The sequence below is a fragment of the Rhamphochromis sp. 'chilingali' genome, assembly GCF_963969265.1.
Source record: "Rhamphochromis sp. 'chilingali' genome assembly, chromosome: 6".
NCBI classification, from domain to species: Eukaryota; Metazoa; Chordata; class Actinopteri; order Cichliformes; family Cichlidae; genus Rhamphochromis; species Rhamphochromis sp. 'chilingali'.
In genome coordinates, this window is record NC_137933.1 from 17,310,037 (window position 1) to 17,326,284 (window position 16,248).

Sequence of the window (16,248 nt, forward strand, 5' to 3'; positions counted from 1 at the left end):
CATGAAACTAGTATCATTTCAGGTTGACACTTGGGTCTATAATAAATATATTATTTATTTATATATATGAAATATATTTCATCATAAAAGACTACTGGTTTAACTCAGTCAACTCAAACACTCTGCTTTGATGTAGCTTGTAACAATGTATATGACAAATAATGTTCCTTTGTTCTTGCTGTTATATTCTTCTCATTGCCATTGTCTGTTTGCCTCATGCTCATACAATTTCATAACTGTCTTATGTGAAATGTCAAAGGAACACCTTTTAATTAGAGTATAGCATGAAGTCAATTAAACTTCTGGGATATTGATCTCCTCAGTTAAATACCCAAGGATGTTGTTAATAAGTTTCAGCTGTTTTGATGTTAATGAAATTAACAACAGGTGCACTAAGGGCGACAATTAGACAACCCTCCCAAAACAAAGTTTTTGCAGGTGGAGGCCACTGATATATTTTTCCTCATCGTTTCTGTTTTTTTCCACAAGATTAGGGTCAGTGTCATACTGACAGTATAAAGGGATACCTCGACCCTACTGAGGCTCCACAGGTAGTCCAACTCCTCCAGCAGGTATCACTACCAGAAGGTTTGCTATGTCCCCAGCACAATCTCGAGAGCATGGAGGAGATTTCCAAGAGGCAGGCAGTTAACTTAGGAGGGTTGGACAGGTCCTTAACCCATCAGCAGGACTGGTATCTGCTCCTTTGTGAAAGGAGGAAGAGCTGAGCACTGGCAGAACTTTACAAAATGACCTCCAGGGAGCATCTGGTATGAATGTCTCTTACCAAACAGTGTGAAAGAGACTAGTAATGAGAGTAGCCTGAGGGCTCAGCATCCTCACGTAAATCTTGTACCCACTGCCCAACACCTTGGAACCAGATTGGTATTTACTAGGATGCCTTTAGTTGTCTGCCCGAAACCGGAAGTGATGTCATTTTGGCGGAAATGTAGTTTTTTCTCTACCTTCAGGGCCTATACAAGCAAATACTGGTGTTTTTAAAGGTTATGTTTGACTTTATGACTTTCTGTGTTGTTTCTGGGATGCTTAGAAGTCAAATTGCACTGCTGGAAATAGTTTATTTTGATGCACATGCTGTTTTCTTTGGAAATTTGCATTATAATATTTATTTTCGTTTTTCCTGCAGTGTATAAAAATTGGTGTATTTAAAAAAAATAAAACTATGAAGACACTCAAAATAAATTTCCTGTGGTGGGAAACTATTTTGTGCAACTTTTTTGTATTTACAGTTTTGAGGGATAAGCCTCTTAAATTTCTCTAACTAGAAATATATGTTAAAAAAAAAAAAACGATTTTCAATTTTTTTGTAGTTTTTGCAATCTATGTAATTACTATGCACTTAATGCATACATATTATTAAAATTTGGGCTATAATGGTTGTATTGATGTATAGCAACTTAAAATGCTCCCAAAAATACAGCATGTAAAAATATAATATAAGCTCTCTCTGCAGGATTGCTCTCCCCCCGCTTCAGGACACCTACACCAGGAGATGCCGGACTAGAGCAGCGCAGACACTGAAGGACCCGTCCCATCCTGGCAACAAACTGTTCCAACTTCTGCAATCTGGTAGAAGGTTCCACATCATCCGGGCAAGGACAGAGAGACTCAAGAGGAGCTTCTATCCCCAAGCCATCCGGGCCCTAAACACACACACCTGCCCTCTCACATCATCTATAATTGACTGAGACAGGACTCTCTTCCAGACACTCTAAACCCAGGCACAATGTACATTCCAAATTCCTTTAATTTTAAATATTGTCTATTCTGTAAAATAGTCAGATGTCTATTCATATTAATGTACAGAATTCACCTGCTTGCTGCTACTACTGCACATTCACCCAATGTATATATTATATATATATATAATGTTCTTCCTCTACCCCCCCCCCCCCTTTTGCACATGTCGAGGAGCGTGTCAGGCTACATTTCACTGTGTGTTATACTTGTATAACTATGCACGTGACAAATAAAGAACCTTGAACCTTGAACTTAAAGGGTTAATGTTTAATCCCATGTACACAACTAACAAGTCAAATACTCAAGCCTTTTAATTCAGCTCTGATTTTTTTATATTGATATATTCAATACATACTTTTTGAAATCAAAATGTTGGCCTGTGTTTCTGTCCTCACAGGAAACACACTTCAAATGTATGATTTTATAGAATATGATACATTACTGTAGATCATGAATATGAAGTGTTTAAAATAATCTCAGCACTAAACATCTGAAGGAGTAATATTAACCCATTTAACGCCACATTTAACAGTGTCAGCTAATATCAAATAGTTAGATAACTACAGAAATATTGAAATGTTAATTTTAATACTATTTTAATAGTATAGTTATTAAATATTTTAATAGTTTATTAAAATATTTAATTCTTCAAATCTTTGTCTCTTCTTCCTATTTGCTTCCTTCTGGTACCAGGTTGCTGAGGGAATGTCGGCATGGTCAAAACAAAGGTTAGTTTTGTTTTTGTAAATGTTTCACTGGTTGAAGCCAGAAATTCTGTAGTTAATGTTTGCTGATGTTTGCTGAAAAGTCAACAGCAGTATTAGAATGTCTCATGTAATTTATCAATTTTAAACTGGTTTGTAGTTAAGGATCTATCTTTATCGAATGGGGTTTGACAGCTCTTAGCTGGGCTTGCCGTTTGTTTCCTATGTCTGGCGCTTTGTATTGTCTTGCATGCCCCTGATAGGTGGGGTTCATTAGTGCAGTTGGGATCACGTGGACAGTCTGCTGGGAGAATTTAAGTGCTTGTTGTTTCAGTCTTCTCTTACTGTTCATGCACACAGCACTATGCTATTTCTTTGGTTGGCCTGGGTATTTTACATTTTACACTTCACAACACTATACAACAAATATTGAAATACTTATCCAACTAATATGAACACATCTTCTAGAGCAGCGGTCCCCAACCTTTTTTGCGCCATGGACCGGTTTATGCCCGACATTATTTTCACGGACCGGCCTTTAAGGTGTCGCCGATAAATACAACAAAATAAATCTAGTACCGGTACCGAAAAAAAGAAGATTTATTCATAACACACGTGAAAAGACCCAGGAAAACCAAGTTAACGATTAAAAACGATAACAAAATAACGCTGAAAACCGATAAAAACCCTGAAAACCATACATTTCACACCTGAGCCTCAACTCTCGCGGCCCGGTACCAAACGACTCACGGACCGGTACCGGTCCGAGGCCCGGGGACCTGGGGACTGCTGTTCTAGAGCTACTTTTTTGCTCCTTTTAGTTAATACACTGCTGAATTTTATTTAAAGCAATGTATCTCCTATTATTTTTCATGGCACATGAGCTGGGCTGTGACACTGGCCCTTCATTTTTCATCTTTGAAACCAAAAAATTCAAAGATTTTCAATAGACAATCTGTAAAATCTGAACAACACAGTAGCATTGAAACATGACTTGATTTAGGTGGACTTAGACTCAATGTTCATTTTTGGTTAAGGTAAATGATCAGCTTAACAATGCTCATAATTTTCTTGTTCAGTTAAAGAAGGTAGGAGGCAGCAGCGTGGAGAGGGACAAAAGAATAAAGACGTGAGGCGGTAGCAGCTGTATGCACTGCTGTGTTACAGTCATTACTTATGTGCAAATGTGGTGAACAAATTTCAGGGTCAAGACTACACAAACGGGGGAAAAAAGAAAGCCGAGGTGAACAAACAGCAAGCTGGAAAACTGCATGCTGTCTCAATTTCCTCTCTTTTCCCTTACTTTTATTTTCGCCACAGTTCCTTTGATAACTGACACAATATAATGTGTGCTGTGACCCCCCCAATATATTTAAAAGATTTAAAACATTTACAAGTTCATGTTTTCTTTATGAGCAGCCAGATCTCTAACAAAGCCATTAGCAGTTTTCTTGTGACACTTTGTCCAATAAAAGCAGGTCAATATACCGTTTACATCGTGTTATCAGAGACTGTTATTCAACATCATGTTATTTTGTGTGCCAGCGCCTCACTTTCTACACTTAATCATGCTTTGCATAAGGTCTGGGGAATTAATACCTGTGGATATTTATTTAAAGACAGACTTGGACCATCTAAATGTCCCCTTACTGTTTTCATAAATTAAGCTTCTATTATTACTGCTGCATATGTATCCATCACGGCCAGTCCTAAAATAACCTGAGCCTAATTATTCTGCCACCAGTGACGGATGTTCGCTGTGAAGAAAACCTTTTCTACAAGCTATAATCCTGTTGTACTATCTAAACCACAATGTTTGGAGGAGGGAGTAGAGACACTACAATGAGCTTGGAAAAGGACTCTTTTCTTGATGGTAGCTGTTTATAGCAACTACACTACCTGAACTTTTCCCAACTAGCTAGTTAATATAGTAGAAAGTTTAGAACATTTAGTTTGCTATTACCCTCAGGATGTAGATCCAAACAAAGCTGCAATTTTTATGTGGAGGGGTCCAAATATCCCAAAAGGACAAATCGGCAACACAAAACATTACTCAGGTTGGAAATAATGCATTAATGCGTAGGCTACAATTACTGATCTACAGAAATAACGGTGCTGTTAACAGAAATTTGTTTCTAAAACTGTTAGAATTAAAGATAGAAAACCAACACAGTGTTGCATTGCTGACTTCAATAGAATATAGCTTTTGATGCCTTGCATACTTTAATTCCAGCCCACACAAAGAATGCAAAAAAGAGGTGTTCAAAGAACTGCACAGTGCCAGACCTCCTGGCATCCACATCTCGCCCGAGTATTTGAAACACAAGAACATCTTGTAAATATAAATCATCACATAACTCTAATTTCACTCGGTGACAAAGCCTACTTTATTGTCTGCAGCATCACAGCCATTTGCCAGCCCAGTGAAACAGAAAGAAGCTGATCTCTAACTACAAGAAGGAACATGCCTTTCAAGTCAAATGTAAGTCTTACTTGTGAGAAAGTCATCAGATATGGCACAAGCCTAAAGAATTCCACCGATAACCTTCACACTGTAATGCCCCTGAATAAATGTCAAATACTATCTGCTGTTAGCTCAGTGAAACCATTGCATTCAATCTGTCCAAATGGAAGTGAAGAGCGGTGAGAAATAAATCCTTAAATCACACTGCGTCAAGTTTCTAAAAAACAGACAAGACAAAACATTGGTAAATTCTTTCATGTTCAGTGGATCCAGCAGAGGAAGTGTATAAATGGTATAAATTGTACTGCAGTCTGTGTGCAAAAAAACCCCAAAAAATAAAAATGTCAGTTTGCTATTGGCTTCCTATGTCTGTGTAAAAACAACCACACTGAAAAAAATATGTTGTTGGATTTACTTAATTCAATGGTGGACATTTGTTGCACACAGATGTTTTGCTTTGGCAGCAACTTAAACAATTGAGTTAAATTAACACAATTTATTCATGTTCAATAAACCTGTGCAATTTGTGTTGATAAAATGTGACTTAAACATGTTTTGATGAAGTAATTTGAGCTCTTGGAATATTTTAATCCTTCACAATTTTCTCACGTTATCCCAACACGATTCAATAACTTTTACCCAATACTACTTGGTCACTTAAATACTACATGTTATCTTCAAATTACATTTTGCTATTATATTCTAGTATCAAATACACAATTTTCAAATGGAGGCCTTATAACAGATTGTATTGTTCTCTTCCAAGATGGTTGCTGGCATCCACCAGTAACCTTTCAAAACAACATGTCTAATTTCACTGCAGTAGGTAAAGAATTAAACTGACATTACTCCTCTACTGAATCTATATAAATCAACAGTTAAATAATGTCAGTTCTTCCGTGTTCTCTGGAATCAATCGCAGCAAAGAAATTAGACTGTTTCTTTTGAAAAATGTTGGGAAAGAACAATACAAAACATTCTATTTAAGGCCTCTGACATCAAGATTCAGTTAAACAACAATTATAACTAAACAATTTGAGGTAATGTTAGTTTCCATTAACATTAAATTAGGTTACTGAATTGGCAAACACCTTCCTATTAACACTACCCATTTTACCCCAATAACTAAAGAAATTAGCACTTGCAGGTCAAAAACTTTATTCAAGAGACGCAAAAATAACATTGATACAGTGACTGTCAAAAATTACAGCACTGATCATACTGTGACATCTTGGTTCAAAACAGCACACTTAGAAATATTCAACGTTCTTTACTTCAACTGAATGAAACTGAAAATACCATTTCACACGACCCATATGGGATATTTAGACTGTATAACTGTTCACGCTACATCTCTTCACTAGTAAAAGAAAGAAAAATACAAAGAGAAATTTAAAAATGCTGCCAAACAGACAAACAGAACTTGTACAGAGCAAAAGGAAAAACAAACAACAACAAAAAACAGCTCGTCCTCATGGCAGTTGCAGAGTATATAAAAATGAACCCTGCGATCCGTTCCTGGAATTGAGCTTCAAAAATGCAGCAGAACAAGTGTGAGATTTAAATGTCCTCTCACCTAGAGCTGGTCACCTCACATGCATAACAGTGAGCTTCGTTGCAGGAGCAGTTTTGTCTTAGTTGTGAGCTTTTCTTGAGAGCTGAGTTGCATCCAACTCCATTACCACCCATTGAATCACCTCAAAAGTGTAGCAGAGTTGTGATGGGTAACTCATGTTGAAGGAATAAAAAAGGTCCAAACAGCATGGCTACTGCAAAGGTCACGTTATCCAGATCTTGAAGAACAACATCAGAAAAGTCATTGCCTGGCGCATCTCTGGAGACAGATGTTCATTGTGGTTTTCTCAATCTGTGCAGTGGCCTCAGTCAAGTCCTGGTTAAACACAAAACATTTCTTTAAGATTCCTTTTTAAACTCATCTCTTTTGAATCTACCAGTTCTAATGTTAGAGTAATTTAAACCAATGCAAGCAACATAGTAAATAGCTATAGCCAAAGAGTGGCCTGCCATGCTGCCATTCATGGTCTAACAGAGTTTCTAAGAGAGGGTGAAAAACATAATAATTTCAAATGCTTTACATTAGTTTTTGTTAGAAAGACACCGGCCCATCAGAAATCCAGGCTATGTCACTCAGAAGATGTTAGAATTTAGACTTTCAGCCCCACAATTTGGTTAGCTGTTGGTCAGTTGGTCTTTTTTTTTTTTTTTTTTTCAAACAAAAGCTAATGTAAATATTGGTGGGATTTTCCTTTGGTCATTAGAATGACAAATTTAAAGTTTTTTCACACTGATGTGACCCCTAATACAGGGGTGGGGGTGGGGCCTCAAGGGCCGGCGGCCGAGTTCACTACCAGGCCTCATGTGAACTTCAAATTATTAAAGAGGACTACTGGTCCTAACCAGTCCAATGAGGATCAAGTGGATAACTAAATGCATTTTTAAAGGTTGCAAATCCACAATCTACTCATAAAACACTCACCATGAACTCCTGCACCAAGATGTTGCAATTGTCTTTCACACAGATGCGGAGCACTTTGATGAGGGACTCCGAGCATTAATGTCATCCTTGACTATTATAACAAAGAAAACAGAGATTTGTGAACTTTTCAGTAGCACAGAAGAAAATGATCCCAGACAAAAACTCTTGACTTTTTAAACCAGTCAACATGCAACACCAGCATCTACAAAGCAATATCAAAAGTTGCTGTTTGACATCAACTTTATGGATATATAGTTTCCAGAACATTTATTTTTAAAAAAAGATAAATTTTTCTCAGTGGGCCAGTAAATGCATGACGAAAATTATGGCATCCTTTTAGTGGAATCATTACTCACAGGTAATAGTTGACTGTTTCAATGGATGTAGCATAAAAATCTTTTACTGACCTAATGCAATACATATACACTTTGTAGTTAAAGAATTTTAAAGTTCTTACTGTCATTATGGCAGCTACATCCTTTAGCTTTGTGCCCTGTTCCCCCGATCACTTTGCAAACACTTTCAGCAGACTGTCAGAGAGAAACTCAGCTCCGTCAGAAACCTTGACTGTAAAGGCATGGTTGGGATGCACTGGAATGCTGCATTTTATCTGAAATGACATAATTATTTTGAAATAACAGCAGGCACTGTGCTTGGTTAATCAGTAATGTTTTGTTGAATAAAAACTGTGTTTCCAGATCTTATGGGATTAAAAAAAATCCAAAGATGTTTGTTTCTGATTTGCAACCCAACAACCCACAAGTTACAACCTCATTTCAGTTCAAGTGTGCATTAATGCGAGTCCAGTAATCACCTTTCTGGCAATACATACAGGTATAAGTTAAACCTATGGCAGATTTTGGATTTCTCAGTTGTATTAATAGGGTGAGTATGCATGCACCTAATAATTATAAAAAACCCATTATAATTAAGTTACAGAAACGAAAATAGAATATACTTTCTTACCATAACACCTTGAACCCACAATCCATCAGCTGACTCCTGGTGAAATGCAGAATAGAGGTCGTCTCTCAATGTGCAGCAAAAAAAACAAAAACAAAAACAAAAGGACAGCAGGTGAGGCCAGGAGGGGTAGGGATGTAAGCTAGCATAATGCCGCTGATGATATTAGCTAAAGCTGTTCAATGTCCAAAATCTCACTAACACCATGGTGCAGTAAATACACAATGTAACTGAAGAGTCAGTTGGCAAATCTATTCACACAGAAAACCAAATTATGTTATGAGTGCCTCGTAATTAGGTTTAATGTGATATTACGGCTCTTGTGCCAAAGACAAATTCAAATGAAAAAGCGCCAATTCTTTGACAACAGATAAAACAGCAAATAAGCTAACGGCTCTTTTTTAGCATGTTACATGGCGACACTCTAGACGTTTAACTACATTTGGCTGAAATATGGTAAATATTAATTCAAAAAATCAAGACATACCAAAAACGTAGAGTTGGCTGCTCGACTTGACTGAGATGGATGCCTTTTTTAAACCACGATCCAAAGCCCGCGAGATGAAATCACGCGTGGTTTCACGAGATTTAACGTTGCTACCTTATTGACTTACTTCACCTGAACATGATATGCACAATTTAATACACCCTTTCTGCATATCATGTAGTTTTTACACTATATAGTTACATTTAACTTTAAAACATGAGGCAATTGTGTTAAATACATGCAAGATGCTTACATAAATCCAAGAGATGGCCAGTCCCTTTTTTTCAGTGCACAATAAAAGAGAGAGAAATAAAAGCTATGCTGTTATTCATATATACATGTAACCACTCGCTCAAGGACACACACTTGCATCAGGTCTTTGAATATTCAAATAATGCAAGCTTCACTTGTCTCTTTCTTCCTATGAAAGACTCCAGTAGCTTATAATCAATCCAAAGTAATACTTCTGCTTTTATAAGAGCCAGAGTCATTAATGTGTTTAAGGTAATGTATAGGGACTGGAGATCAAATCATAGAGGTCTGCCCTTTGGGTTGATAGTACAATTTTGATTGATGTAGTCCTTTTACATTCAGGTGATGGGAGTCAAATGGCTTTTATATAAATGTGCATACATCCCCAGTCCCCCATACATACACATCCTTGCAATATCCTTCGCTCTGATAGTTTAGACATTCACAAATTGCAGCTGAGTTAATTCAGTTTGGTTGCTTCCAATGCAACCACCCAAAGAGATTCTCTGTTTTCAGTTTTTGAGCTTCACCATACTTGTTGCTTTGAGGTCCAACTTTCAGACAGTACATGCACTGAAGTGGAAATCTTGTAATTGTTTTTGAGATATTAACTTTCTGTTATACTCTCCCATCTTATCAAATTTCTATGTAAAAAAAAAAAAAAATTCAAACAATTATTTCAATGTTGATTTAATTGATTGACAAAACCTTATATGGACCTACATGTAAAATTACAAATCCCAGAAAACATTCACGTTGTCATTGGATGATAACTTTAGCTTAAACAAACTTTAATGCATTGTAATGTTTTGTCATCCAAAATGTAATGTACAAAAAAACTTTTACTTCAGTTTTCTTTGACTTTTCAATTTGCGTTGAATAAATTTGATAAAGGTCAAGCGCTTGTAGGTAAGAAATGACCCAAGACTTTGGAATGAATATACAGTGCGTACCAACTAAACAAGTAATCCATAATTCCAATATTGATTTAAATGTAGAGTCCACCTCAGGTGGTAGAATGTTGTTTCAGAAGGGCTACACACATATCACCTATACTCACATAAACCCATATAAACGTAGATGTTGTTAAGGAGTGCATTTGATACTCAGCAGGGGAGATATAAAGGGAGTTGATGAGATGAAGGTCTCAGGTGTAGTAGTACTGCAGCACTTCGCTCCTTGCTAACCCACATTGCTTTAACTTTTTAACAGTATTGTGTCACAGTGGATTCTGGACCTAAGGTGGGGGATTTCTCTCAAACACGGCCTTGTGCAACCTTTGGTTTAAAATGATAACCTTCAGGTTTGTACACTACTATGTACTAAGAGTGAAAAATCTGTTTGGTGAGTTAGCATTCATAGTCACCAAAAAACACATACCTGACAGATTTCTTTAGCATTTTAAACAAACAACTGGGCTGTGTTTGGTTTATATGCCATTCTTGTTTTTCCCATGCTCATGTATTATATTCTTTATGAACGTAATGGAAGTAAATGGTAATATTTTTTTAATGTTTGTACCCAGCAGGGTTTTAATAGTTTTGCAATTTTCATTCGTTTCTATTTTTATTTAGTTTTGGCTTCAGATTTTCAATTTTTTATCAATTTTAATTAGTTTTTACCATTTGTTTGCTAGTTTAGTTAGGTTTTATTTTATTTTTTTTGAAAACCCTTAGTTTCAATTTAGTTTTGATTAGTTTCACTTGTAGTTTTAGTTGTGTTTGCAATAATTAAGTGTAACAAAATCCCAGTATTAGTCATGCTCTTCTGTTTATCCTTGGGTATGTTGCTATTCCAGCTACCATACCCTGCACCCAGGACAGGTCGCCAGTCTGTCGCAGGGCTAATACGCAGATACAGACAACTCACATTCTCACCTATGGGGAACCAATGGGTTCTTAAAAAAATAATAATAAAAAATTAGGCAGATGAACAACCATTGATACCAGGCAACTATAAAAGATATATCTTTGCCCCAATGAGATTATTAACTCTTGCAGCACCGGGTGTTCGTAATTTTGGTTCAAGTGAATTGCTACACTTTTTGAAGGCAATTGACTCAGTTGTGTAGATATCCCAGTCTCAATAAACATATTCACCAATGCTTCCTCTCGCTGGTGATGTTCCTAAGAATTGACCAATGAGCAGCCATCGGCTCACTGTTGGAAGCACTGCATTAAAGTTTTTTGTGCAGTTGTTTTGGGATGCATCACGCTGCCTTGCCTGGGGATAGCTTCTGTTTTCTGGGGATGAGGGTTGAGTGTGCTCCCTTACCTTCTCAAGGTAAGCTAGGTTAGCCTTCATGTGCGAGCTTTTCAAGTGCACTTTAAGGTTTCTGGGACTTTTTTCCCTTTAGAAATGTCCCTCATAATTTGTCTCTTTCCACTGTGAGACACTTGCTTTATCTAAAACACAATCTGAAATTGGACTCTGGCATTTCTCCCGACTTTTGCTGCAGCACAGACGACTCGACTAATGTACTTACTATCTGCTGGCATAATGAGACACAGCAAGAAAAAAACCTGGAAACTAAACTTCATTTTCACCCTTGACTATTGTATGACACACACACATCAATGAAAATTAAACACATTTTCGCTATAAATTAAGTTAATTTTAGTTAGTTTTGTGAACACTCATTACAGTTTTAGTTAGTTTTCCTTTTTTTGCAAAGTCTTGTTTTTACTTTTATTTTCGTTAACGAAAAGTTTTTTCATTTCTAGTTTTCGTTATTTCGTTAGTTTTCGTTAACAATAATAACCTTGGTATTCAGGGCTGGACTGGGACAAAAAATGGCCCGGGCATTTTGACGAGAGACCAGCCCACCAGGTATTATACGAAAAGCCATAAAGCCTTTGAATGAAAACAAACGCTGTTGTGACAGTGATGTACACTGTCTTGTTGGTATATGTATGATTTCTATACATTTTACATCAGATAAAAACTTTGGTTATAAAATTCAGATAATTATTTATTAAAAACTAGACATTTTAAATTAGAATAAGAAAGAAAAGTATTTCTTTGTGCCCCCCTCTCCCTGTTAATGCCCTACCTGGCTCCCTGGCAAAACTTTGCTAGACCCGCCCCTGCACAGTTACCAGCTGTGAGGCACTTAGAAAAGGATCCTGGTGTTATTTCTCTCTCAGAAACAGTTCATAACTTCCCTAGAACTTATTCATGTCACCTAAAAGGTAAACCTGTTTCTCCATCACAGCTCTGATGATTCAGTAAGGACATCTCCTGGTTTTATCTTCATGTTTCCCTCTCACTATACATCCAAACCGACCTCATAACCAGCAGCTTTTACAGCTGTGGCTCCAGCAAACATCAGCTAAATAAATTCTAACAAATGTATAAATTCTAACAACAGCTTATCAAGCTTAAATGTGCTGCTGTTGTTTAGCGTGACATCCGCAGGTTTCCTCTTTCTGGTGCAAAGTGGGAGATAAACAAGAGAGAGGGACTTGTGTCAGAAAAGCCGATCAGATGATCATTGATCAGTTTCATGATTGAAGTAGCAACAGGAGAGTGAGGGGAGAGAATGAGAGAAGAAGAGGCAGTTGACAGCATAAAGACACAGAATAACTCCAGCTTTTGTCTTTTCTTAAATTCTAGCTGAAGTCCGGGACAAACTGTGTTCCCTCTCAGCTCAATACGAAACGTGTAATATTTTCTCTGAATACGAGACAATTCAGTTTTTTACGGGAGGGTTAGCAACTCTACTAACTAACCTTATGAATAAAATAAAGTTCACTGTCAGTAACATAGCACCCACCCAGCTGTATAGAAACTCCGCCATGCTAGCTAGTATGCAGGAGTTATTGTAACTGACTGTAAAAAGTCAGCACAAACAAAATAAACTCCACCTAAACTTGGTTTATATCTGACCCAGATAGACTGCAGGTCTTAACTTCTCACCTGAAGTTCAGTTCACCTGACACTCAGAACAGCAGCCGCCTCAGGTCTCTCCTCCTCCTGCCTCCCCTTTCCCTCATCCACCTGCTGGCCTCTGTGAAAGCTCCACCATAGCCAGCACCAAACGGCCCACCGGGCAAGTGCCTAGTATGCCCGATGGCCAGTCCAGCTATGTTTGTACCTTACAAGAAAACAGCAGATACCAAAGCCCATTTTCAACCTTGAATGACATTTATTTTTACTTTGTCCACTCCAGAAAACATCTAACCTAGTGGGTTGATAGGTTGTCAAAAATGCCATATGTCAAATACACTGACTTTAATTATAAGTTGGAAGTACCCAAACAACTCAAACAACCTCAACAATTCACTGTTGTTCTTAAGCGGTTATGTCAGTACTTGCTGTTTGTTTGTCTCTCCATTATTGAGACCTCACACGATGAAATATATTTTTTCCCTGGATTTGCCAAAAAAAAAAAAAAAAAGATTCCTGGAGTCAGTTACCATGAGAGAGAAAATTATCATGTATATTATGTAGCTACTTATCAATAAAGTATAACATACATGGGTTTGACATGCACTTCAGTATGTTTTGCTCTTCAGAATTGGAAATATATATGATGTTCTTATGCCTGAAGAATCACTTTAGCCACATTTTTAGCGTCATGGATCTGGTTCTTCAGTTTTAGTTAATGCCGTTCCCTCAAATGTATTTTTCTTGTGACATATGTGGAGAGCACATCTGCTGCTTCATTGTTGCTGCTGTGTTACATTTGCTGCACAGCTGGTATTGACAGTGGGAACTGGTTTGTGTTTGCAGACCTAAAGGTTGCTTATTCTTCCATGAACACATGTTCTTCCACTCAGCTTTCATCCTGTAGGTGTAAAGGTTAAAGGTATGACTTTTAGAAGTTTGGGAGTCTACTTTTTCTTTTGGCTATTTAGGTCAAAGCGGCCTTTTACCCACTTAAAAGCATTTCAGCCCCCCCTACCATTTGATTCCTAGCTGATTAATCCCCATTTTGACAGCAGGGACTGGAGAAAATATAGCAAAAGCTGTCGTAGAAAATCATTTGTCTTTGCATACAAACAATGGATTGTTAAAATCTGTTCTCGCCACAGCATGGAGATGGCATTCTGCAATTGCAACATAACTCAACAGGCAACTGGTAAAAACATATCCATTAATTTTTTGTTTGGTCAACAAAAGAACATCCTCTCATAGATCCTGCTCAAAGTGATGCACATGATTTAGTGGAAGAATAACAGAGGACCTGTCAAGCCAATTCAGCTGGTTTCAGACAACATAGCATAGTGCATGAATGCAGATTAATGCAAGTAAACAGCTGGATACCTATAGACTAGAACCCACCAGTAGCAGTTTTTGATGAGACATTGGGAGACACCATTCAGAGGTGGAGCCAGACATTTGAAACACCCGGGGCTTAGCCCTAAAGGGTAGTGTGCATGTGGGATTTTTTTTTTTTTGGGGGGGGGGTTAGAAATGACTGAAAGATTAGTAGGCTCTGTTTTGAGTTTTGTTCAAAAAAGAATGACTTCATATAGGAAAAAAATATATCACATATGCAGGACACCTTAGACTAGTTTTTTAATTAAGCAGCAAGGCAGAACAAGGTCGGGCTGTATCAAGACACGAGGACTAAACCCCACAACAGTTCAAAATCAGGACTACTGAGGACTTAACCAAGACAGAACCAGAATCAGAACTAGATGATAGTAGCACTAAAAATCATCATATACCTGCACTACACTTATTTTTTTAATTCTACCAAAGTCCACTATTTAGACTGAGAAAAGTTTATATAATTATTTAGCCTTGTTGTGCAAACAAGCATGCATAACTTAATAAATGTAGAATTTGAAAAATAGTAAACTTAAAAAGAAACACTAGGTACGAGATACATGAGTACCTATGATACGGTGATACTTTTGGTAAACAACCATGTGACTAACATGTGTGTCTCACCTGCTCTTGTTCCATCTCTGTTCTGTCCTCATTCTCCTCTCTCTCCCTCTCTGTTCCTCTCTCCCTCTTTGTGCTGACAATCATCAAATATACAGTTGAAACCAGATATTTACACTCTTCAGATCAAAACACAAACACTTTTTTAATTGTAACATCAAATCGGACTAAATGTTTATTTTTTTTAGATTGATAAATATAAAAAACATATTTGTTAACTTTAAGAGTAAAGAGAGAAACTGTCTGTATTTCTTAATTGTAAATGGCACCAAATTGTATTCATAATTGAGCCACACTCATGGAGCTCCACAGTTCTTTTTCTGGTGTTTTGGTTGATATCTCTTAATTTTCCCATGTTAAAGAAACAGGCTCTGTGTTTTGCCTTATATGCGTCCACAGCTGTGCCACCAGTTTACTCACATGGACTCTACTAACCTATCAGAAGCTTCTTCAGCTCAGAATGGAATCGTCTGGAGTTTTCTTATTAATTAACAAACTTAGTGTATATGTACTCCTAAATTTAATGAAAGTGATAATAAATAGAAAGCTCTGTCTCTCTTTATTCTGACATTTAACTAATTCAAAAGATATTTCAATATTTATTTATCCAAAACAAAACAAGTTTACTCTAAATTGATGTTGTACAGTAAAAAAATGTTCTTGTGTTTTCCATAAAGTGTATGTAAATAACTGGTTTAAACTGTGAATATATTGCTATTTATTGAAGTTCCTCTTGTTTTGCATAGAAATATACTGAACAACATACAAAGCATAATATATAAAATACTGCCAGAGTTTTTTCTTTGAAAGAAGCCCCTTATGTCCATTCTTGTATATCAGTGCATTACTGAAACCGATTTATTTAGCCGTGGAGGGTAACAACTGAAAATATGAAATAAACACACGTAAGCTAAGACTCTCTAAAGAAACAGCATTGTTGTTGTTCGGCTTTTCATTTCGCCATTTGTTGATTCACTTGAAGAGCAAGTAACGTAATATGGGTCAAGTGATCAGTTTGATATCAATCTTTCGTGATGCACCGTCATATTTACATTATTTGTACGGTACGAATGATTTGCTTTGGTACCTGGTGAAACTTAAGCTCTCCTTAGTATGGCTGGCTCCGTTTCTCCAACAGCGCACTCACAGGCAGCAGCTGCCCCGCCCTCTCGCTCAGTCGCTTAGTGCCTGAGCTTGGATCATACCAATATCAGGGGGGATT

General features: G+C 37.1%; 1 long non-coding RNA gene across 2 annotated transcripts; it reads right to left on the reverse strand.

The window, feature by feature from the left end:
- Positions 1–5,379: 5,379 nt before the first annotated feature.
- On the reverse strand, positions 5,380–8,983 carry LOC308398657. 2 transcript variants are annotated; one of them, XR_013971993.1, is made up of 5 exons: positions 8,877–8,948; positions 8,393–8,456; positions 7,884–8,036; positions 7,427–7,517; positions 5,380–6,820 (listed from the first exon to the last, which is right to left on the reverse strand). It is a non-coding gene; the product is annotated as an uncharacterized lncRNA (long non-coding RNA). The 2 variants fall into 2 exon arrangements; XR_013971994.1 differs by having other exon boundaries at positions 5,381–6,820; positions 8,393–8,983.
- Positions 8,984–16,248: the final 7,265 nt, after the last annotated feature.